This window comes from Ranitomeya variabilis, chromosome 2 (assembly GCF_051348905.1).
Source record: "Ranitomeya variabilis isolate aRanVar5 chromosome 2, aRanVar5.hap1, whole genome shotgun sequence".
NCBI lineage: Eukaryota > Metazoa > Chordata > Amphibia > Anura > Dendrobatidae > Ranitomeya > Ranitomeya variabilis.
In genome coordinates this window covers 123,453,393-123,472,367 of record NC_135233.1, presented here as the reverse complement: position 1 = coordinate 123,472,367, position 18,975 = coordinate 123,453,393, and the positions used below count along the sequence as shown (strand labels likewise).

Sequence of the window (18,975 nt, the reverse complement as noted above, 5' to 3'; positions counted from 1 at the left end):
ACAGAGCAGCCTGCGGACGATGGGCTGTTGCCGTTTTTGTTTTTCCATCACCAAACCACGCACCCACTTCTAGGTGCTCTCCCTGGGCCAAGTGAGGGCTGCTGCCATGGCGGTAGGTCGGGAGGAGGCCCTTGCCCAGTATACTCTGGCTTCTTTTCAGAACGTAAAAATCTTTCGCCTTTTGCTAAAGATTTCCGTGGAGAGGAGCAAAACTGAGTTTTGTGGCAATTTTTGCATGCTCCAGCTTGCTGGGGCTTCCTTAATTGGGTTCAACAACAGAATAAAGGAAAGGGTGGGTGGGGTTTTGGTGGGAGACTGAACCCAGGGGTTGCTGGGAAGAGGCCCTCATTTGCATATTGAAGCCATGGATGGCCTTCTTCCGGGCAGCGGAACAGGTGATGCTCTGTCAGCAGCATAGAGCTGAGAACAGAGCAGCCTGCGGACGATGGGCTGTTGCCGTTTCTGTTTTTCCATCACCAAACCACGCACCCACTTCTAGGTGCTCTCCCTGGGCCAAGTGAAGGCTTCTGCCATGGTGGTAGGTCGGGAGGAGGCCCTTGCCCAGTATACTCTGGCTTCTCTTCAGAACGTAAAAATCTTTCGCCTTTTACTAAAGATTTCCGTGGAGAGGAGCAAAACTGAGTTTTGTGGCAATTTTTGCATGCTCCAGCTTGCTGGGGCTTCCTTAACTGGGTTCAACAACAGAATAAAGGAATGGGTGGGTGGGGTTTCGGTGGGAGACTGAACCCTGGGGTTGCTGGGAAGAGGCCCTCATTTGCATATTGTAGCCATGGATGGCCTTCTTCCGGGCAGCGGAACAGGTGATGTTCTGTCAGCACATAGAGCTGAGAACAGAGCAGCCTGCGGACGATGGGCTGTTGCCGTTTTTGTTTTTCCATCACCAAACCACGCTCCCACTTCTAGGTGCTCTCCCTGGGCCAAGTGAGGGCTGCTGCCATGGTGGTAGGTCGGGAGGAGGCCCTTGCCCAGTATACTCTGGCTTCACTTCAGAACGTAAAAATCTTTCGCCTTTTACTAAAGATATCCGTGGAGAGGAGCAAAACTGAGTTTTGTGGCAATTTTTGCATGCTCCAGCTTGCTGGGGTTTTCTTAATTGGGTTCAACAACAGAATAAAGGAATGGGTGGGTGGGGTTTCGGTGGGAGACTGAACCCTGGGGTTGCTGGGAAGAGGCCCTCATTTGCATATTGAAGCCATGGATGGCCTTCTTCCGGGCAGCGGAACAGGTGATGCTCTGTCAGCACATAGAGCTGAGAACAGAGCAGCCTGCGGACGATGGGCTGTTGCCGTTTTTGTTTTTCCATCACCAAACCACGCACCCACTTCTAGGTGCTCTCCCTGGGCCAAGTGAGGGCTGCTGCCATGGTGGTAGGTCGGGAGGAGGCCCTTGCCCAGTATACTCTAGCTTCACTTCAGAACGTAAAAATCTTTCGCCTTTTACTAAAGATATCCGTGGAGAGGAGCAAAACTGAGTTTTGTGGCAATTTTTGCATGCTCCAGCTTGCTGGGGTTTCCTTAATTGGGTTCAACAACAGAATAAAGGAATGGGTGGGTGGGGTTTCGGTGGGAGACCGAACCCTGGGGTTGCTGGGAAGAGGCCCTTATTTGCATCTTGTAGCCATGGATGGCCTTCTTCCGGGCAGCGGAACAGGTGATGCTCTGTCAGCAGCATAGAGCTGAGAACAGAGCAGCCTGCGGACGATGGGCTGTTGCCGTTTTTGTTTTTCCATCACCAAACCACGCACCCACTTCTAGGTGCTCTCCCTGGGCCAAGTGAGGGCTGCTGCCATGGTGGTAGGTCGGGAGGAGGCCCTTGCCCAGTATACTCTGGCTTCTCTTCAGAACGTAAAAATCTTTCGCCTTTTACTAAAGATTTCCGTGGAGAGGAGCAAAACTGAGTTTTGTGGCAATTTTTGCATGCTCCAGCTTGCTGGGGCTTCCTTAATTGGGTTCAACAACAGAATAAAGGAATGGGTGGGTGGGGTTTTGGTGGGAGACTGAACCCTGGGGTTGCTGGGAAGAGGCCCTCATTTGCATATTGAAGCCATGGATGGCCTTCTTCCGGGCAGCGGAACAGGTGATGCTCTGTCAGCAGCATAGAGCTGAGAACAGAGCAGCCTGCGGACGATGGGCTGTTGCCGTTTTTGTTTTTCCATCACCAAACCACGCACCCACTTCTAGGTGCTCTCCCTGGACCAAGTGAAGGCTGCTGCCATGGTGGTAGGTCGGGAGGAGGCCCTTGCCCAGTATACTCTGGCTTCTCTTCAGAACGTAAAAATCTTTCGCCTTTTACTAAAGATTTCCGTGGAGAGGAGCAAAACTGAGTTTTGTGGCAATTTTTGCATGCTCCAGCTTGCTGGGGCTTCCTTAATTGGGTTCAACAACAGAATAAAGGAATGGGTGGGTGGGGTTTCGGTGGGAGACTGAACCCTGGGGTTGCTGGGAAGAGGCCCTCATTTGCATATTGTAGCCATGGATGGCCTTCTTCCGGGCAGCGGAACAGGTGATGCTCTGTCAGCAGCATAGAGCTGAGAACAGAGCAGCCTGCGGACGATGGGCTGTTGCCGTTTTTGTTTTTCCATCACCAAACCACGCACCCACTTCTAGGTGCTCTCCCTGGGCCAAGTGAGGGCTGCTGCCATGGTGGTAGGTCGGGAGGAGGCCCTTGCCCAGTATACTCTGGCTTCTCTTCAGAACGTAAAAATCTTTCGCCTTTTACTAAAGATTTCCGTGGAGAAGAGCAAAACTGAGTTTTGTGGCAATTTTTGCATGTTCCAGCTTGCTGGGGCTTCCTTAATTGGGTTCAACAACAGAATAAAGGAATGGGTGGGTGGGGTTTCGGTGGGAGACTGAACCCTGGGGTTGCTGGGAAGAGGCCCTCATTTGCATATTGTAGCCATGGATGGCCTTCTTACGGGCAGCGGAACAGGTGATGCTCTGTCAGCAGCATAGAGCTGAGAACAGAGCAGCCTGCGGACGATGGGCTGTTGCCGTTTTTGTTTTTCCATCACCAAACCACGCACCCACTTCTAGGTGCTCTCCCTGGGCCAAGTGAGGGCTGCTGCCATGGTGGTAGGTCGGGAGGAGGCCCTTGCGCAGTATACTCTGGCTTCTCTTCAGAACGTAAAAATCTTTCGCCTTTTACTAAAGATTTCCGTGGAGAAGAGCAAAACTGAGTTTTGTGGCAATTTTTGCATGCTCCAGCTTGCAGGGGCTTCCTTAATTGGGTTCAACAACAGAATAAAGGAATGGGTGGGTGGGGTTTCGGTGGGAGACTGAACCCTGGGGTTGCTGGGAAGAGGCCCTCATTTGCATATTGTAGCCATGGATGGCCTTCTTCCGGGCAGCGGAACAGGTGATGCTCTGTCAGCAGCATAGAGCTGAGAACAGAGCAGCCTGCGGACGATGGGCTGTTGCCGTTTTTGTTTTTCCATCACCAAACCACGCACCCACTTCTAGGTGCTCTCCCTGGGCCAAGTGAGGGCTGCTGCCATGGTGGTAGGTCGGGAGGAGGCCCTTGCCCAGTATACTCTAGCTTCACTTCAGAACGTAAAAATCTTTCGCCTTTTACTAAAGATATCCATGGAGAGGAGCAAAACTGAGTTTTGTGGCAATTTTTGCATGCTCCAGCTTGCTGGGGTTTCCTTAATTGGGTTCAACAACAGAATAAAGGAATGGGTGGGTGGGGTTTCGGTGGGAGACTGAACCCTGGGGTTGCTGGGAAGAGGCCCTTATTTGCATATTGTAGCCATGGATGGCCTTCTTCCGGGCAGCGGAACAGGTGATGCTCTGTCAGCAGCATAGAGCTGAGAACAGAGCAGCCTGCGGACGATGGGCTGTTGCCGTTTTTGTTTTTCCATCACCAAACCACGCACCCACTTCTAGGTGCTCTCCCTGGGCCAAGTGAGGGCTGCTGCCATGGTGGTAGGTCGGGAGGAGGCCCTTGCCCAGTATACTCTGGCTTCTCTTCAGAACGTAAAAATCTTTCGCCTTTTACTAAAGATTTCCGTGGAGAGGAGCAAAACTGAGTTTTGTGGCAATTTTTGCATGCTCCAGCTTGCTGGGGCTTCCTTAACTGGGTTCAACAACAGAATAAAGGAATGGGTGGGTGGGGTTTCGGTGGGAGACTGAACCCTGGGGTTGCTGGGAAGAGGCCCTCATTTGCATATTGTAGCCATGGATGGCCTTCTTCCGGGCAGCGGAACAGGTGATGCTCTGTCAGCACATAGAGCTGAGAACAGAGCAGCCTGCGGACGATGGGCTGTTGCCGTTTTTGTTTTTCCATCACCAAACCACGCACCCACTTCTAGGTGCTCTCCCTGGGCCAAGTGAGGGCTGCTGCCATGGTGGTAGGTCGGGAGGAGGCCCTTGCCCAGTATACTCTGGCTTCACTTCAGAACGTAAAAATCTTTCGCCTTTTACTAAAGATATCCGTGGAGAGGAGCAAAACTGAGTTTTGTGGCAATTTTTGCATGCTCCAGCTTGCTGGGGCTTCCTTAATTGGGTTCAACAACAGAATAAAGGAATGGGTGGGTGGGGTTTTGGTGGGAGACTGAACCCTGGGGTTGCTGGGAAGAGGCCCTCATTTGCATATTGAAGCCATGGATGGCCTTCTTCCGGGCAGCGGAACAGGTGATGCTCTGTCAGCAGCATAGAGCTGAGAACAGAGCAGCCTGCGGACGATGGGCTGTTGCCGTTTTTGTTTTTCCATCACCAAACCACGCACCCACTTCTAGGTGCTCTCCCTGGGCCAAGTGAAGGCTGCTGCCATGGTGGTAGGTCGGGAGGAGGCCCTTGCCCAGTATACTCTGGCTTCTCTTCAGAACGTAAAAATCTTTCGCCTTTTACTAAAGATTTCCGTGGAGAGGAGCAAAACTGAGTTTTGTGGCAATTTTTGCATGCTCCAGCTTGCTGGGGCTTCCTTAATTGGGTTCAACAACAGAATAAAGGAATGGGTGGGTGGGGTTTCGGTGGGAGACTGAACCCTGTGGTTGCTGGGAAGAGGCCCTCATTTGCATATTGTAGCCATGGATGGCCTTCTTCCGGGCAGCGGAACAGGTGATGCTCTGTCAGCAGCATAGAGCTGAGAACAGAGCAGCCTGCGGACGATGGGCTGTTGCCGTTTTTGTTTTTCCATCACCAAACCACGCACCCACTTCTAGGTGCTCTCCCTGGGCCAAGTGAGGGCTGCTGCCATGGTGGTAGGTCGGGAGGAGGCGCTTGCCCAGTATACTCTGGCTTCTCTTCAGAACGTAAAAATCTTTCGCCTTTTACTAAAGATTTCCGTGGAGAGGAGCAAAACTGAGTTTTGTGGCAATTTTTGCATGCTCCAGCTTGCTGGGGGTTCCTAAGGCTACGTTCACATTTGCGGCTAGCGCCGCAGCGTCGGGCGCCGCATGCATTATGCGCCCCTATATTTAACATGGGGGCGCATGGACATGCGGTGCACTTGCTTATTGCACCGCATGCGTCCCTGCGGCGCCCGCGTCGGGGCGCAGAGGACGCAGCAAGTTGCATTTTTGCTGCGTCCAAAATCAATGGAAAAAAGGACGCATGCGGCGCAAAAAGCAGCGTTGTGCATGTGTTCACATTTGCGCTGTGCGTTGCGGCGGCGACGCTGCGGCGCACACCGCAAATGTGAACGTAGCCTTAATTGGGTTCAACAACAGAATAAAGGAATGGGTGGGTGGGGTTTCGGTGGGAGACTGAACCCTGGGGTTGCTGGGAAGAGGCCCTCATTTGCATATTGTAGCCATGGATGGCCTTCTTCCGGGCAGCGGAACAGGTGATGCTCTGTCAGCAGCATAGAGCTGAGAACAGAGCAGCCTGCGGACGATGGGCTGTTGCCGTTTTTGTTTTTCCATCACCAAACCACGCACCCACTTCTAGGTGCTCTCCCTGGGCCAAGTGAGGGCTGCTGCCATGGTGGTAGGTCGGGAGGAGGCGCTTGCCCAGTATACTCTGGCTTCTCTTCAGAACGTAAAAATCTTTCGCCTTTTACTAAAGATTTCCGTGGAGAGGAGCAAAACTGAGTTTTGTGGCAATTTTTGCATGCTCCAGCTTGCTGGGGGTTCCTAAGGCTACGTTCACATTTGCGGCTAGCGCCGCAGCGTCGGGCGCCGCATGCATTTTGCGCCCCTATATTTAACATGGGGGCGCATGGACATGCGGTGCACTTGCTTTTTGCACCGCATGCGTCCCTGCGTCGCCCGCGTCGGGGCGCAGAGGACGCAGCAAGTTGCATTTTTGCTGCGTCCAAAATCAATGGAAAAAAGGACGCATGCGGCGCAAAAAGCAGCGTTGTGCATGTGTTCACATTTGCGCTGTGCGTTGCGGCGGCGACGCTGCGGCGCACACCGCAAATGTGAACGTAGCCTTAATTGGGTTCAACAACAGAATAAAGGAATGGGTGGGTGGGGTTTCGGTGGGAGACTGAACCCTGGGGTTGCTGGGAAGAGGCCCTCATTTGCATATTGTAGCCATGGATGGCCTTCTTCCGGGCAGCGGAACAGGTGATGCTCTGTCAGCAGCATAGAGCTGAGAACAGAGCAGCCTGCGGACGATGGGCTGTTGCCGTTTTTGTTTTTCCATCACCAAACCACGCACCCACTTCTAGGTGCTCTCCCTGGGCCAAGTGAAGGCTGCTGCCATGGTGGTAGGTCGGGAGGAGGCCCTTGCCCAGTATACTCCGGCTTCTCTTCAGAACGTAAAAATCTTTCGCCTTTTACTAAAGATTTCCGTGGAGAGGAGCAAAACTGAGTTTTGTGGCAATTTTTGCATGCTCCAGCTTGCTGGGGCTTCCTTAATTGGGTTCAACAACAGAATAAAGGAATGGGTGGGTGGGGTTTCGGTGGGAGACTGAACCCTGTGGTTGCTGGGAAGAGGCCCTCATTTGCATATTGTAGCCATGGATGGCCTTCTTCCGGGCAGCGGAACAGGTGATGCTCTGTCAGCAGCATAGAGCTGAGAACAGAGCAGCCTGCGGACGATGGGCTGTTGCCGTTTTTGTTTTTCCATCACCAAACCACGCACCCACTTCTAGGTGCTCTCCCTGGGCCAAGTGAGGGCTGCTGCCATGGTGGTAGGTCGGGAGGAGGCGCTTGCCCAGTATACTCTGGCTTCTCTTCAGAACGTAAAAATCTTTCGCCTTTTACTAAAGATTTCCGTGGAGAGGAGCAAAACTGAGTTTTGTGGCAATTTTTGCATGCTCCAGCTTGCTGGGGCTTCCTAAGGCTACGTTCACATTTGCGGCTAGCGCCGCAGCGTCGGACCCCGCATGCATCATGCGCCCCTATATTTAACATGGGGGCGCATGGACATGCGGTGCACTTGCTTTTTGCACCGCATGCGTCCCTGCGGCGCCCGCGTCGGGGCGCAGAGGACGCAGCAAGTTGCATTTTTGCTGCGTCCAAAATCAATGGAAAAAAGGACGCATGCGGCGCAAAAAGCAGCGTTGTGCATGTGTTCACATTTGCGCTGTGCGTTGCGGCGGCGACGCTGCGGCGCACACCGCAAATGTGAACGTAGCCTTAATTGGGTTCAACAACAGAATAAAGGAATGGGTGGGTGGGGTTTCGGTGGGAGACTGAACCCTGGGGTTGCTGGGAAGAGGCCCTCATTTGCATATTGTAGCCATGGATGGCCTTCTTCCGGGCAGCGGAACAGGTGATGCTCTGTCAGCAGCATAGAGCTGAGAACAGAGCAGCCTGCGGACGATGGGCTGTTGCCGTTTTTGTTTTTCCATCACCAAACCACGCACCCACTTCTAGGTGCTCTCCCTGGGCCAAGTGAGGGCTGCTGCCATGGTGGTAGGTCGGGAGGAGGCCCTTGCGCAGTATACTCTGGCTTCTCTTCAGAACGTAAAAATCTTTCGCCTTTTACTAAAGATTTCTGTGGAGAAGAGCAAAACTGAGTTTTGTGGCAATTTTTGCATGCTCCAGCTTGCAGGGGCTTCCTTAATTGGGTTCAACTACAGAATAAAGGAATGGGTGGGTGGGGTTTCGGTGGGAGACTGAACCCTGGGGTTGCTGGGAAGAGGCCCTCATTTGCATATTGTAGCCATGGATGGCCTTCTTCCGGGCAGCGGAACAGGTGATGCTCTGTCAGCAGCATAGAGCTGAGAACAGAGCAGCCTGCGGACGATGGGCTGTTGCCGTTTTTGTTTTTCCATCACCAAACCACGCACCCACTTCTAGGTGCTCTCCCTGGGCCAAGTGAGGGCTGCTGCCATGGTGGTAGGTCGGGAGGAGGCCCTTGCCCAGTATACTCCGGCTTCTCTTCAGAACGTAAAAATCTTTCGCCTTTTACTAAAGATTTCCGTGGAGAGGAGCAAAACTGAGTTTTGTGGCAATTTTTGCATGCTCCAGCTTGCTGGGGCTTCCTTAATTGGGTTCAACAACAGAATAAAGGAATGGGTGGGTGGGGTTTCGGTGGGAGACTGAACCCTGGGGTTGCTGGGAAGAGGCCCTCATTTGCATATTGTAGCCATGGATGGCCTTCTTCCGGGCAGCGGAACAGGTGATGCTCTGTCAGCAGCATAGAGCTGAGAACAGAGCAGCCTGCGGACGATGGGCTGTTGCCGTTTTTGTTTTTCCATCACCAAACCACGCACCCACTTCTAGGTGCTCTCCCTGGGCCAAGTGAGGGCTGCTGCCATGGTGGTAGGTCGGGAGGAGGCCCTTGCCCAGTATACTCTAGCTTCTCTTCAGAACGTAAAAATCTTTCGCCTTTTACTAAAGATTTCCGTGGAGAGGAGCAAAACTGAGTTTTGTGGCAATTTTTGCATGCTCCAGCTTGCTGGGGCTTCCTTAATTGGGTTCAACTACAGAATAAAGGAATGGGTGGGTGGGGTTTCGGTGGGAAACTGAACCCTGGGGTTGCTGGGAAGAGACCCTCATTTGCATATTGTAGTCATGGATGGCCTTCTTCCGGGCAGCGGAACAGGTGATGCTCTGTCAGCACATAGAGCTGAGAACAGAGCAGCCTGCGGACGATGGGCTGTTGCCGTTTTTGTTTTTCCATCACCAAACCACGCACCCACTTCTAGGTGCTCTCCCTGGGCCAAGTGAGGGCTGCTGCCATGGTGGTAGGTCGGGAGGAGGCCCTTGCCCAGTATACTCTGGCTTCTCTTCAGAACGTAAAAATCTTTCGCCTTTTACTAAAGATTTCCGTGGAGAGGAGCAAAACTGAGTTTTGTGGCAATTTTTGCATGCTCCAGCTTGCTGGGGCTTCCTTAACTGGGTTCAACAACAGAATAAAGGAATGGGTGGGTGGGGTTTCGGTGGGAGACTGAACCCTGAGGTTGCTGGGAAGTGGCCCTCATTTGCATATTGTAGCCATGGATGGCCTTCTTCCGGGCAGCGGAACAGGTGATGCTCTGTCAGCACATAGAGCTGAGAACAGAGCAGCCTGCGGACGATGGGCTGTTGCCGTTTTTGTTTTTCCATCACCAAACCACGCACCCACTTCTAGGTGCTCTCCCTGGGCCAAGTGAGGGCTGCTGCCATGGTGGTAGGTCGGGAGGAGGCCCTTGCCCAGTATACTCTGGCTTCACTTCAGAACGTAAAAATCTTTCGCCTTTTACTAAAGATATCTGTGGAGAGGAGTAAAACTGAGTTTTGTGGCAATTTTTGCATGCTCCAGCTTGCTGGGGTTTCCTTAATTGGGTTCAACAACAGAATAAAGGAATGGGTGGGTGGGGTTTCGGTGGGAGACTGAACCCTGGGGTTGCTGGGAAGAGGCCCTCATTTGCATATTGAAGCCATGGATGGCCTTCTTCCGGGCAGCGGAACAGGTGATGCTCTGTCAGCACATAGAGCTGAGAACAGAGCAGCCTGCGGACGATGGGCTGTTGCCGTTTTTGTTTTTCCATCACCAAACCACGCACCCACTTCTAGGTGCTCTCCCTGGGCCAAGTGAGGGCTGCTGCCATGGTGGTAGGTCGGGAGGAGGCCCTTGCCCAGTATACTGTGGCTTCACTTCAGAACGTAAAAATCTTTCGCCTTTTACTAAAGATATCCGTGGAGAGGAGCAAAACTGAGTTTTGTGGCAATTTTTGCATGCTCCAGCTTGCTGGGGTTTCCTTAATTGGGTTCAACAACAGAATAAAGGAATGGGTGGGTGGGGTTTCGGTGGGAGACTGAACCCTGGGGTTGCTGGGAAGAGGCCCTTATTTGCATATTGTAGCCATGGATGGCCTTCTTCCGGGCAGCGGAACAGGTGATGCTCTGTCAGCAGCATAGAGCTGAGAACAGAGCAGCCTGCGGACGATGGGCTGTTGCCGTTTTTGTTTTTCCATCACCAAACCACGCACCCACTTCTAGGTGCTCTCCCTGGGCCAAGTGAGGGCTGCTGCCATGGTGGTAGGTCGGGAGGAGGCCCTTGCCCAGTATACTCTGGCTTCTCTTCAGAACGTAAAAATCTTTCGCCTTTTACTAAAGATTTCCGTGGAGAGGAGCAAAACTGAGTTTTGTGGCAATTTTTGCATGCTCCAGCTTGCTGGGGCTTCCTTAATTGGGTTCAACAACAGAATAAAGGAATGGGTGGGTGGGGTTTTGGTGGGAGACTGAACCCTGGGGTTGCTGGGAAGATGCCCTCATTTGCATATTGTAGCCATGGATGGCCTTCTTCCGGGCAGCGGAACAGGTGATGCTCTGTCAGCAGCATAGAGCTGAGAACAGAGCAGCCTGCGGACGATGGGCTGTTGCCGTTTTTGTTTTTCCATCACCAAACCACGCACCCACTTCTAGGTGCTCTCCCTGGGCCAAGTGAGGGCTGCTGCCATGGTGGTAGGTCGGGAGGAGGCCCTTGCCCAGCATACTCTGGCTTCTCTTCAGAACGTAAAAATCTTTTGCCTTTTACTAAAGATTTCCGTGGAGAGGAGCAAAACTGAGTTTTGTGGCAATTTTTGCATGCTCCAGCTTGCTGGGGCTTCCTTAATTGGGTTCAACAACAGAATAAAGGAATGGGTGGGTGGGGTTTTGGTGGGAGACTGAACCCTGGGGTTGCTGGGAAGAGGCCCTCATTTGCATATTGAAGCCATGGATGGCCTTCTTCCGGGCAGCGGAACAGGTGATGCTCTGTCAGCAGCATAGAGCTGAGAACAGAGCAGCCTGCGGACGATGGGCTGTTGCCGTTTTTGTTTTTCCATCACCAAACCACGCACCCACTTCTAGGTGCTCTCCCTGGGCCAAGTGAAGGCTGCTGCCATGGTGGTAGGTCGGGAGGAGGCCCTTGCACAGTATAATCTGGCTTCTCTTCAGAACGTAAAAATCTTTCGCCTTTTACTAAAGATTTCCGTGGAGAGGAGCAAAACTGAGTTTTGTGGCAATTTTTGCATGCTCCAGCTTGCTGGGGCTTCCTTAATTGGGTTCAACAACAGAATAAAGGAATGGGTGGGTGGGGTTTCGGTGGGAGACTGAACCCTGTGGTTGCTGGGAAGAGGCCCTCATTTGCATATTGTAGCCATGGATGGCCTTCTTCCGGGCAGCGGAACAGGTGATGCTCTGTCAGCAGCATAGAGCTGAGAACAGAGCAGCCTGCGGACGATGGGCTGTTGCCGTTTTTGTTTTTCCATCACCAAACCACGCACCCACTTCTAGGTGCTCTCCCTGGGCCAAGTGAGGGCTGCTGCCATGGTGGTAGGTTGGGAGGAGGCCCTTGCCCAGTATACTCTGGCTTCTCTTCAGAACGTAAAAATCTTTCGCCTTTTACTAAAGATTTCCGTGGAGAGGAGCAAAACTGAGTTTTGTGGCAATTTTTGCATGCTCCAGCTTGCTGTGGCTTCCTTAACTGGGTTCAACAACAGAATAAAGGAATGGGTGGGTGGGGTTTCGGTGGGAGACTGAACCCTGGGGTTGCTGGGAAGAGGCCCTCATTTGCATATTGTAGCCATGGATGGCCTTCTTCCGGGCAGCGGAACAGGTGATGCTCTGTCAGCACATAGAGCTGAGAACAGAGCAGCCTGCGGACGATGGGCTGTTGCCGTTTTTGTTTTTCCATCACCAAACCACGCACCCACTTCTAGGTGCTCTCCCTGGGCCAAGTGAGGGCTGCTGCCATGGTGGTAGGTCGGGAGGAGGCCCTTGCCCAGTATACTCTGGCTTCACTTCAGAACGTAAAAATCTTTCGCCTTTTACTAAAGATATCCGTGGAGAGGAGCAAAACTGAGTTTTGTGGCAATTTTTGCATGCTCCAGCTTGCTGGGGCTTCCTTAATTGGGTTCAACAACAGAATAAAGGAATGGGTGGGTGGGGTTTTGGTGGGAGACTGAACCCTGGGGTTGCTGGGAAGAGGCCCTCATTTGCATATTGAAGCCATGGATGGCCTTCTTCCGGGCAGCGGAACAGGTGATGCTCTGTCAGCAGCATAGAGCTGAGAACAGAGCAGCCTGCGGACGATGGGCTGTTGCCGTTTTTGTTTTTCCATCACCAAACCACGCACCCACTTCTAGGTGCTCTCCCTGGGCCAAGTGAGGGCTGCTGCCATGGTGGTAGGTCGGGAGGAGGCGCTTGCCCAGAATACTCTGGCTTCTCTTCAGAACGTAAAAATCTTTCGCCTTTTACTAAAGATTTCCGTGGAGAGGAGCAAAACTGAGTTTTGTGGCAATTTTTGCATGCTCCAGCTTGCTGGGGGTTCCTAAGGCTACGTTCACATTTGCGGCTAGCGCCGCAGCGTCGGGCGCCGCATGCATTATGCGCCCCTATATTTAACATGGGGGCGCATGGACATGCGGTGCACTTGCTTTTTGCACCGCATGCGTCCCTGCGGCGCCCGCGTCGGGGCGCAGAGGACGCAGCAAGTTGCATTTTTGCTGCGTCCAAAATCAATGGAAAAAAGGACGCATGCGGCGCAAAAAGCAGCGTTGTGCATGTGTTCACATTTGCGCTGTGCGTTGCGGCGGCGACGCTGCGGCGCACACCGCAAATGTGAACGTAGCCTTAATTGGGTTCAACAACAGAATAAAGGAATGGGTGGGTGGGGTTTCGGTGGGAGACTGAACCCTGGGGTTGCTGGGAAGAGGCCCTCATTTGCATATTGTAGCCATGGATGGCCTTCTTCCGGGCAGCGGAACAGGTGATGCTCTGTCAGCAGCATAGAGCTGAGAACAGAGCAGCCTGCGGACGATGGGCTGTTGCCGTTTTTGTTTTTCCATCACCAAACCACGCACCCACTTCTAGGTGCTCTCCCTGGGCCAAGTGAGGGCTGCTGCCATGGTGGTAGGTCGGGAGGAGGCCCTTGCCCAGTATACTCTGGCTTCTCTTCAGAACGTAAAAATCTTTTGCCTTTTACTAAAGATTTCCGTGGAGAGGAGCAAAACTGAGTTTTGTGGCAATTTTTGCATGCTCCAGCTTGCTGGGGCTTCCTTAATTGGGTTCAACAACAGAATAAAGGAATGGGTGGGTGGGGTTTTGGTGGGAGACTGAACCCTGGGGTTGCTGGGAAGAGGCCCTCATTTGCATATTGAAGCCATGGATGGCCTTCTTCCGGGCAGCGGAACAGGTGATGCTCTGTCAGCAGCATAGAGCTGAGAACAGAGCAGCCTGCGGACGATGGGCTGTTGCCGTTTTTGTTTTTCCATCACCAAACCACGCACCCACTTCTAGGTGCTCTCCCTGGGCCAAGTGAAGGCTGCTGCCATGGTGGTAGGTCGGGAGGAGGCCCTTGCCCAGTATAATCTGGCTTCTCTTCAGAACGTAAAAATCTTTCGCCTTTTACTAAAGATTTCCGTGGAGAGGAGCAAAACTGAGTTTTGTGGCAATTTTTGCATGCTCCAGCTTGCTGGGGCTTCCTTAATTGGGTTCAACAACAGAATAAAGGAATGGGTGGGTGGGGTTTCGGTGGGAGACTGAACCCTGTGGTTGCTGGGAAGAGGCCCTCATTTGCATATTGTAGCCATGGATGGCCTTCTTCCGGGCAGCGGAACAGGTGATGCTCTGTCAGCAGCATAGAGCTGAGAACAGAGCAGCCTGCGGACGATGGGCTGTTGCCGTTTTTGTTTTTCCATCACCAAACCACGCACCCACTTCTAGGTGCTCTCCCTGGGCCAAGTGAGGGCTGCTGCCATGGTGGTAGGTCGGGAGGAGGCGCTTGCCCAGAATACTCTGGCTTCTCTTCAGAACGTAAAAATCTTTCGCCTTTTACTAAAGATTTCCGTGGAGAGGAGCAAAACTGAGTTTTGTGGCAATTTTTGCATGCTCCAGCTTGCTGGGGGTTCCTAAGGCTACGTTCACATTTGCGGCTAGCGCCGCAGCGTCGGGCGCCGCATGCATTATGCGCCCCTGTATTTAACATGGGGGCGCATGGACATGCGGTGCACTTGCTTTTTGCACCGCATGCGTCCCTGCGGCGCCCGCGTCGGGGCGCAGAGGACGCAGCAAGTTGCATTTTTGCTGCGTCCAAAATCAATGGAAAAAAGGACGCATGCGGCGCAAAAAGCAGCGTTGTGCATGTGTTCACATTTGCGCTGTGCGTTGCGGCGGCGACGCTGCGGCGCACACCGCAAATGTGAACGTAGCCTTAATTGGGTTCAACAACAGAATAAAGGAATGGGTGGGTGGGGTTTCGGTGGGAGACTGAACCCTGGGGTTGCTGGGAAGAGGCCCTCATTTGCATATTGTAGCCATGGATGGCCTTCTTCCGGGCAGCGGAACAGGTGATGCTCTGTCAGCAGCATAGAGCTGAGAACAGAGCAGCCTGCGGACGATGGGCTGTTGCCGTTTTTGTTTTTCCATCACCAAACCACGCACCCACTTCTAGGTGCTCTCCCTGGGCCAAGTGAGGGCTGCTGCCATGGTGGTAGGTCGGGAGGAGGCCCTTGCCCAGTATACTCTGGCTTCACTTCAGAACGTAAAAATCTTTCGCATTTTACGAAAGATATCCGTGGAGAGGAGCAAAACTGAGTTTTGTGGCAATTTTTGCATGCTCCAGCTTGCTGGGGTTTCCTTAATTGGGTTCAACAACAGAATAAAGGAATGGGTGGGTGGGGTTTCGGTGGGAGACTGAACCCTGGGGTTGCTTGGAAGAGGCCCTTATTTGCATATTGTAGCCATGGATGGCCTTCTTCCGGGCAGCGGAACAGGTGATGCTCTGTCAGCAGCATAGAGCTGAGAACAGAGCAGCCTGCGGACGATGGGCTGTTGCCGTTTTTGTTTTTCCATCACCAAACCACGCACCCACTTCTAGGTGCTCTCCCTGGGCCAAGTGAGGGCTGCTGCCATGGTGGTAGGTCGGGAGGAGGCCCTTGCCCAGTATACTCTGGCTTCTCTTCAGAACGTAAAAATCTTTTGCCTTTTACTAAAGATTTCCGTGGAGAGGAGCAAAACTGAGTTTTGTGGCAATTTTTGCATGCTCCAGCTTGCTGGGGCTTCCTTAATTGGGTTCAACAACAGAATAAAGGAATGGGTGGGTGGGGTTTTGGTGGGAGACTGAACCCTGGGGTTGCTGGGAAGAGGCCCTCATTTGCATATTGAAGCCATGGATGGCCTTCTTCCGGGCAGCGGAACAGGTGATGCTCTGTCAGCAGCATAGAGCTGAGAACAGAGCAGCCTGCGGACGATGGGCTGTTGCCGTTTTTGTTTTTCCATCACCAAACCACGCACCCACTTCTAGGTGCTCTCCCTGGGCCAAGTGAAGGCTGCTGCCATGGTGGTAGGTCGGGAGGAGGCCCTTGCCCAGTATAATCTGGCTTCTCTTCAGAACGTAAAAATCTTTCGCCTTTTACTAAAGATTTCCGTGGAGAGGAGCAAAACTGAGTTTTGTGGCAATTTTTGCATGCTCCAGCTTGCTGGGGCTTCCTTAATTGGGTTCAACAACAGAATAAAGGAATGGGTGGGTGGGGTTTCGGTGGGAGACTGAACCGTGTGGTTGCTGGGAAGAGGCCCTCATTTGCATATTGTAGCCATGGATGGCCTTCTTCCGGGCAGCGGAACAGGTGATGCTCTGTCAGCAGCATAGAGCTGAGAACAGAGCAGCCTGCGGACGATGGGCTGTTGCCGTTTTTGTTTTTCCATCACCAAACCACGCACCCACTTCTAGGTGCTCTCCCTGGGCCAAGTGAGGGCTGCTGCCATGGTGGTAGGTCGGGAGGAGGCCCTTGCCCAGTATACTCTGGCTTCTCTTCAGAACGTAAAAATCTTTCGCCTTTTACTAAAGATTTCCGTGGAGAGGAGCAAAACTGAGTTTTGTGGCAATTTTTGCATGCTCCAGCTTGCTGGGGCTTCCTTAACTGGGTTCAACAACAGAATAAAGGAATGGGTGGGTGGGGTTTCGGTGGGAGACTGAACCCTGGGGTTGCTGGGAAGAGGCCCTCATTTGCATATTGTAGCCATGGATGGCCTTCTTCCGGGCAGCGGAACAGGTGATGCTCTGTCAGCACATAGAGCTGAGAACAGAGCAGCCTGCGGACGATGGGCTGTTGCCGTTTTTGTTTTTCCATCACCAAACCACGCACCCACTTCTAGGTGCTCTCCCTGGGCCAAGTGAGGGCTGCTGCCATGGTGGTAGGTCGGGAGGAGGCCCTTGCCCAGTATACTCTGGCTTCACTTCAGAACGTAAAAATCTTTCGCCTTTTACTAAAGATATCCGTGGAGAGGAGCAAAACTGAGTTTTGTGGCAATTTTTGCATGCTCCAGCTTGCTGGGGCTTCCTTAATTGGGTTCAACAACAGAATAAAGGAATGGGTGGGTGGGGTTTTGGTGGGAGACTGAACCCTGGGGTTGCTGGGAAGAGGCCCTCATTTGCATATTGAAGCCATGGATGGCCTTCTTCCGGGCAGCGGAACAGGTGATGCTCTGTCAGCAGCATAGAGCTGAGAACAGAGCAGCCTGCGGACGATGGGCTGTTGCCGTTTTTGTTTTTCCATCACCAAACCACGCACCCACTTCTAGGTGCTCTCCCTGGGCCAAGTGAAGGCTGCTGCCATGGTGGTAGGTCGGGAGGAGGCCCTTGCCCAGTATACTCTGGCTTCTCTTCAGAACGTAAAAATCTTTCGCCTTTTACTAAAGATTTCCGTGGAGAGGAGCAAAACTGAGTTTTGTGGCAATTTTTGCATGCTCCAGCTTGCTGGGGCTTCCTTAATTGGGTTCAACAACAGAATAAAGGAATGGGTGGGTGGGGTTTCGGTGGGAGACTGAACCCTGTGGTTGCTGGGAAGAGGCCCTCATTTGCATATTGTAGCCATGGATGGCCTTCTTCCGGGCAGCGGAACAGGTGATGCTCTGTCAGCAGCATAGAGCTGAGAACAGAGCAGCCTGCGGACGATGGGCTGTTGCCGTTTTTGTTTTTCCATCACCAAACCACGCACCCACTTCTAGGTGCTCTCCCTGGGCCAAGTGAGGGCTGCTGCCATGGTGGTAGGTCGGGAGGAGGCGCTTGCCCAGTATACTCTGGCTTCTCTTCAGAACGTAAAAATCTTTCGCCTTTTACTAAAGATTTCCGTGGAGAGGAGCAAAACTGAGTTTTGTGGCAATTTTTGCATGCTCCAGCTTGCTGGGGGTTCCTAAGGCTACGTTCACATTTGCGGCTAGCGCCGCAGCGTCGGGCGCCGCATGCATTATGCGCCCCTATATTTAACATGGGGGCGCATGGACATGCGGTGCACTTGCTTTTTGCACCGCATGCGTCCCTGCGGCGCCCGCGTCGGGGCGCAGAGGACGCAGCAAGTTGCATTTTTGCTGCGTCCAAAATCAATGGAAAAAAGGACGCATGCGGCGCAAAAAGCAGCGTTGTGCATGTGTTCACATTTGCGCTGTGCGTTGCGGCGGCGACGCTGCGGCGCACACCGCAAATGTGAACGTAGCCTTAATTGGGTTCAACAACAGAATAAAGGAATGGGTGGGTGGGGTTTCGGTGGGAGACTGAACCCTGGGGTTGCTGGGAAGAGGCCCTCATTTGCATATTGTAGCCATGGATGGCCTTCTTCCGGGCAGCGGAACAGGTGATGCTCTGTCAGCAGCATAGAGCTGAGAACAGAGCAGCCTGCGGACGATGGGCTGTTGCCGTTTTTGTTTTTCCATCACCAAACCACGCACCCACTTCTAGGTGCTCTCCCTGGGCCAAGTGAAGGCTGCTGCCATGGTGGTAGGTCGGGAGGAGGCCCTTGCCCAGTATACTCCGGCTTCTCTTCAGAACGTAAAAATCTTTCGCCTTTTACTAAAGATTTCCGTGGAGAGGAGCAAAACTGAGTTTTGTGGCAATTTTTGCATGCTCCAGCTTGCTGGGGCTTCCTTAATTGGGTTCAACAACAGAATAAAGGAATGGGTGGGTGGGTGGGTGGGGTTTCGGTGGGAGACTGAACCCTGTGGTTGCTGGGAAGAGGCCCTCATTTGCATATTGTAGCCATGGATGGCCTTCTTCCGGGCAGCGGAACAGGTGATGCTCTGTCAGCAGCATAGAGCTGAGAACAGAGCAGCCTGCAGACGATGGGCTGTTGCCGTTTTTGTTTTTCCATCACCAAACCACGCACCCACTTCTAGGTGCTCTCCCTGGGCCAAGTGAGGGCTGCTGCCATGGTGGTAGGTCGGGAGGAGGCGCTTGCCCAGTATACTCTGGCTTCTCTTCAGAACGTAAAAATCTTTCGCCTTTTACTAAAGATTTCCGTGGAGAGGAGCAAAACTGAGTTTTGTGGCAATTTTTGCATGCTCCAGCTTGCTGGGGCTTCCTTAATTGGGTTCAACAACAGAATAAAGGAATGGGTGGGTGGGGTTTCGGTGGGAGACTGAACCCTGTGGTTGCTGGGAAGAGGCCCTCATTTGCATATTGTAGCCATGGATGGCCTTCTTCCGGGCAGCGGAACAGGTGATGCTCTGTCAGCAGCATAGAGCTGAGAACAGAGCAGCCTGCGGACGATGGGCTGTTGCCGTTTTTGTTTTTCCATCACCAAACCACGCACCCACTTCTAGGTGCTCTCCCTGGGCCAAGTGAAGGCTGCTGCCATGGTGGTAGGTCGGGAGGAGGC

At 52.9% G+C, this 18,975-nt stretch overlaps 40 non-coding genes across 40 annotated transcripts; all 40 read left to right on the top strand.

Moving 5' to 3' along the window:
• Positions 1-140: 140 nt before the first annotated feature.
• LOC143810452 (U5 spliceosomal RNA) lies at positions 141-256 on the top strand. Its single transcript, XR_013222906.1, has one exon. It is a non-coding gene; the product is annotated as a U5 spliceosomal RNA (small nuclear RNA).
• Positions 257-566: 310 nt separating this feature from the next.
• On the top strand, positions 567-682 carry LOC143811143 (U5 spliceosomal RNA). The gene has a single exon (XR_013223432.1). It is a non-coding gene; the product is annotated as a U5 spliceosomal RNA (small nuclear RNA).
• A 309-nt stretch (positions 683-991) lies between these two features.
• LOC143810565 (U5 spliceosomal RNA) lies at positions 992-1,107 on the top strand. The gene has a single exon (XR_013223016.1). It is a non-coding gene; the product is annotated as a U5 spliceosomal RNA (small nuclear RNA).
• A 309-nt stretch (positions 1,108-1,416) lies between these two features.
• On the top strand, positions 1,417-1,532 carry LOC143810631 (U5 spliceosomal RNA). Its single transcript, XR_013223076.1, has one exon. It is a non-coding gene; the product is annotated as a U5 spliceosomal RNA (small nuclear RNA).
• Positions 1,533-1,842: 310 nt separating this feature from the next.
• On the top strand, positions 1,843-1,958 carry LOC143811142 (U5 spliceosomal RNA). The gene has a single exon (XR_013223431.1). It is a non-coding gene; the product is annotated as a U5 spliceosomal RNA (small nuclear RNA).
• Positions 1,959-2,268: 310 nt separating this feature from the next.
• On the top strand, positions 2,269-2,384 carry LOC143811141 (U5 spliceosomal RNA). Its single transcript, XR_013223430.1, has one exon. It is a non-coding gene; the product is annotated as a U5 spliceosomal RNA (small nuclear RNA).
• Positions 2,385-2,694: 310 nt separating this feature from the next.
• On the top strand, positions 2,695-2,810 carry LOC143810475 (U5 spliceosomal RNA). The gene has a single exon (XR_013222928.1). It is a non-coding gene; the product is annotated as a U5 spliceosomal RNA (small nuclear RNA).
• A 310-nt stretch (positions 2,811-3,120) lies between these two features.
• On the top strand, positions 3,121-3,236 carry LOC143810499 (U5 spliceosomal RNA). Its single transcript, XR_013222951.1, has one exon. It is a non-coding gene; the product is annotated as a U5 spliceosomal RNA (small nuclear RNA).
• A 310-nt stretch (positions 3,237-3,546) lies between these two features.
• LOC143810689 (U5 spliceosomal RNA) lies at positions 3,547-3,662 on the top strand. Its single transcript, XR_013223126.1, has one exon. It is a non-coding gene; the product is annotated as a U5 spliceosomal RNA (small nuclear RNA).
• Positions 3,663-3,972: 310 nt separating this feature from the next.
• Positions 3,973-4,088, top strand: LOC143811140 (U5 spliceosomal RNA). Its single transcript, XR_013223429.1, has one exon. It is a non-coding gene; the product is annotated as a U5 spliceosomal RNA (small nuclear RNA).
• A 309-nt stretch (positions 4,089-4,397) lies between these two features.
• LOC143810484 (U5 spliceosomal RNA) lies at positions 4,398-4,513 on the top strand. Its single transcript, XR_013222936.1, has one exon. It is a non-coding gene; the product is annotated as a U5 spliceosomal RNA (small nuclear RNA).
• Positions 4,514-4,823: 310 nt separating this feature from the next.
• Positions 4,824-4,939, top strand: LOC143811139 (U5 spliceosomal RNA). Its single transcript, XR_013223428.1, has one exon. It is a non-coding gene; the product is annotated as a U5 spliceosomal RNA (small nuclear RNA).
• A 310-nt stretch (positions 4,940-5,249) lies between these two features.
• On the top strand, positions 5,250-5,365 carry LOC143810298 (U5 spliceosomal RNA). The gene has a single exon (XR_013222757.1). It is a non-coding gene; the product is annotated as a U5 spliceosomal RNA (small nuclear RNA).
• A 611-nt stretch (positions 5,366-5,976) lies between these two features.
• Positions 5,977-6,092, top strand: LOC143810297 (U5 spliceosomal RNA). Its single transcript, XR_013222756.1, has one exon. It is a non-coding gene; the product is annotated as a U5 spliceosomal RNA (small nuclear RNA).
• Positions 6,093-6,703: 611 nt separating this feature from the next.
• LOC143811246 (U5 spliceosomal RNA) lies at positions 6,704-6,819 on the top strand. The gene has a single exon (XR_013223532.1). It is a non-coding gene; the product is annotated as a U5 spliceosomal RNA (small nuclear RNA).
• A 310-nt stretch (positions 6,820-7,129) lies between these two features.
• Positions 7,130-7,245, top strand: LOC143811138 (U5 spliceosomal RNA). The gene has a single exon (XR_013223427.1). It is a non-coding gene; the product is annotated as a U5 spliceosomal RNA (small nuclear RNA).
• Positions 7,246-7,856: 611 nt separating this feature from the next.
• Positions 7,857-7,972, top strand: LOC143810644 (U5 spliceosomal RNA). The gene has a single exon (XR_013223088.1). It is a non-coding gene; the product is annotated as a U5 spliceosomal RNA (small nuclear RNA).
• A 310-nt stretch (positions 7,973-8,282) lies between these two features.
• On the top strand, positions 8,283-8,398 carry LOC143811245 (U5 spliceosomal RNA). The gene has a single exon (XR_013223531.1). It is a non-coding gene; the product is annotated as a U5 spliceosomal RNA (small nuclear RNA).
• Positions 8,399-8,708: 310 nt separating this feature from the next.
• LOC143811291 (U5 spliceosomal RNA) lies at positions 8,709-8,824 on the top strand. Its single transcript, XR_013223577.1, has one exon. It is a non-coding gene; the product is annotated as a U5 spliceosomal RNA (small nuclear RNA).
• A 309-nt stretch (positions 8,825-9,133) lies between these two features.
• Positions 9,134-9,249, top strand: LOC143811137 (U5 spliceosomal RNA). Its single transcript, XR_013223426.1, has one exon. It is a non-coding gene; the product is annotated as a U5 spliceosomal RNA (small nuclear RNA).
• A 309-nt stretch (positions 9,250-9,558) lies between these two features.
• Positions 9,559-9,674, top strand: LOC143810687 (U5 spliceosomal RNA). Its single transcript, XR_013223124.1, has one exon. It is a non-coding gene; the product is annotated as a U5 spliceosomal RNA (small nuclear RNA).
• A 309-nt stretch (positions 9,675-9,983) lies between these two features.
• LOC143810683 (U5 spliceosomal RNA) lies at positions 9,984-10,099 on the top strand. Its single transcript, XR_013223120.1, has one exon. It is a non-coding gene; the product is annotated as a U5 spliceosomal RNA (small nuclear RNA).
• Positions 10,100-10,409: 310 nt separating this feature from the next.
• On the top strand, positions 10,410-10,525 carry LOC143811136 (U5 spliceosomal RNA). Its single transcript, XR_013223425.1, has one exon. It is a non-coding gene; the product is annotated as a U5 spliceosomal RNA (small nuclear RNA).
• Positions 10,526-10,835: 310 nt separating this feature from the next.
• LOC143811166 (U5 spliceosomal RNA) lies at positions 10,836-10,951 on the top strand. Its single transcript, XR_013223453.1, has one exon. It is a non-coding gene; the product is annotated as a U5 spliceosomal RNA (small nuclear RNA).
• Positions 10,952-11,261: 310 nt separating this feature from the next.
• LOC143810428 (U5 spliceosomal RNA) lies at positions 11,262-11,377 on the top strand. The gene has a single exon (XR_013222883.1). It is a non-coding gene; the product is annotated as a U5 spliceosomal RNA (small nuclear RNA).
• Positions 11,378-11,687: 310 nt separating this feature from the next.
• LOC143810338 (U5 spliceosomal RNA) lies at positions 11,688-11,803 on the top strand. The gene has a single exon (XR_013222796.1). It is a non-coding gene; the product is annotated as a U5 spliceosomal RNA (small nuclear RNA).
• A 309-nt stretch (positions 11,804-12,112) lies between these two features.
• LOC143810483 (U5 spliceosomal RNA) lies at positions 12,113-12,228 on the top strand. Its single transcript, XR_013222935.1, has one exon. It is a non-coding gene; the product is annotated as a U5 spliceosomal RNA (small nuclear RNA).
• A 310-nt stretch (positions 12,229-12,538) lies between these two features.
• On the top strand, positions 12,539-12,654 carry LOC143810296 (U5 spliceosomal RNA). Its single transcript, XR_013222755.1, has one exon. It is a non-coding gene; the product is annotated as a U5 spliceosomal RNA (small nuclear RNA).
• Positions 12,655-13,265: 611 nt separating this feature from the next.
• On the top strand, positions 13,266-13,381 carry LOC143811165 (U5 spliceosomal RNA). The gene has a single exon (XR_013223452.1). It is a non-coding gene; the product is annotated as a U5 spliceosomal RNA (small nuclear RNA).
• Positions 13,382-13,691: 310 nt separating this feature from the next.
• On the top strand, positions 13,692-13,807 carry LOC143810427 (U5 spliceosomal RNA). Its single transcript, XR_013222882.1, has one exon. It is a non-coding gene; the product is annotated as a U5 spliceosomal RNA (small nuclear RNA).
• Positions 13,808-14,117: 310 nt separating this feature from the next.
• LOC143810295 (U5 spliceosomal RNA) lies at positions 14,118-14,233 on the top strand. Its single transcript, XR_013222754.1, has one exon. It is a non-coding gene; the product is annotated as a U5 spliceosomal RNA (small nuclear RNA).
• A 611-nt stretch (positions 14,234-14,844) lies between these two features.
• Positions 14,845-14,960, top strand: LOC143810696 (U5 spliceosomal RNA). The gene has a single exon (XR_013223132.1). It is a non-coding gene; the product is annotated as a U5 spliceosomal RNA (small nuclear RNA).
• A 310-nt stretch (positions 14,961-15,270) lies between these two features.
• On the top strand, positions 15,271-15,386 carry LOC143811164 (U5 spliceosomal RNA). Its single transcript, XR_013223451.1, has one exon. It is a non-coding gene; the product is annotated as a U5 spliceosomal RNA (small nuclear RNA).
• A 310-nt stretch (positions 15,387-15,696) lies between these two features.
• On the top strand, positions 15,697-15,812 carry LOC143810426 (U5 spliceosomal RNA). The gene has a single exon (XR_013222881.1). It is a non-coding gene; the product is annotated as a U5 spliceosomal RNA (small nuclear RNA).
• A 310-nt stretch (positions 15,813-16,122) lies between these two features.
• Positions 16,123-16,238, top strand: LOC143811135 (U5 spliceosomal RNA). The gene has a single exon (XR_013223424.1). It is a non-coding gene; the product is annotated as a U5 spliceosomal RNA (small nuclear RNA).
• Positions 16,239-16,547: 309 nt separating this feature from the next.
• LOC143810482 (U5 spliceosomal RNA) lies at positions 16,548-16,663 on the top strand. Its single transcript, XR_013222934.1, has one exon. It is a non-coding gene; the product is annotated as a U5 spliceosomal RNA (small nuclear RNA).
• Positions 16,664-16,973: 310 nt separating this feature from the next.
• On the top strand, positions 16,974-17,089 carry LOC143811133 (U5 spliceosomal RNA). Its single transcript, XR_013223423.1, has one exon. It is a non-coding gene; the product is annotated as a U5 spliceosomal RNA (small nuclear RNA).
• A 310-nt stretch (positions 17,090-17,399) lies between these two features.
• LOC143810294 (U5 spliceosomal RNA) lies at positions 17,400-17,515 on the top strand. The gene has a single exon (XR_013222753.1). It is a non-coding gene; the product is annotated as a U5 spliceosomal RNA (small nuclear RNA).
• A 611-nt stretch (positions 17,516-18,126) lies between these two features.
• Positions 18,127-18,242, top strand: LOC143811244 (U5 spliceosomal RNA). The gene has a single exon (XR_013223530.1). It is a non-coding gene; the product is annotated as a U5 spliceosomal RNA (small nuclear RNA).
• Positions 18,243-18,560: 318 nt separating this feature from the next.
• On the top strand, positions 18,561-18,676 carry LOC143811132 (U5 spliceosomal RNA). The gene has a single exon (XR_013223422.1). It is a non-coding gene; the product is annotated as a U5 spliceosomal RNA (small nuclear RNA).
• Positions 18,677-18,975: the final 299 nt, after the last annotated feature.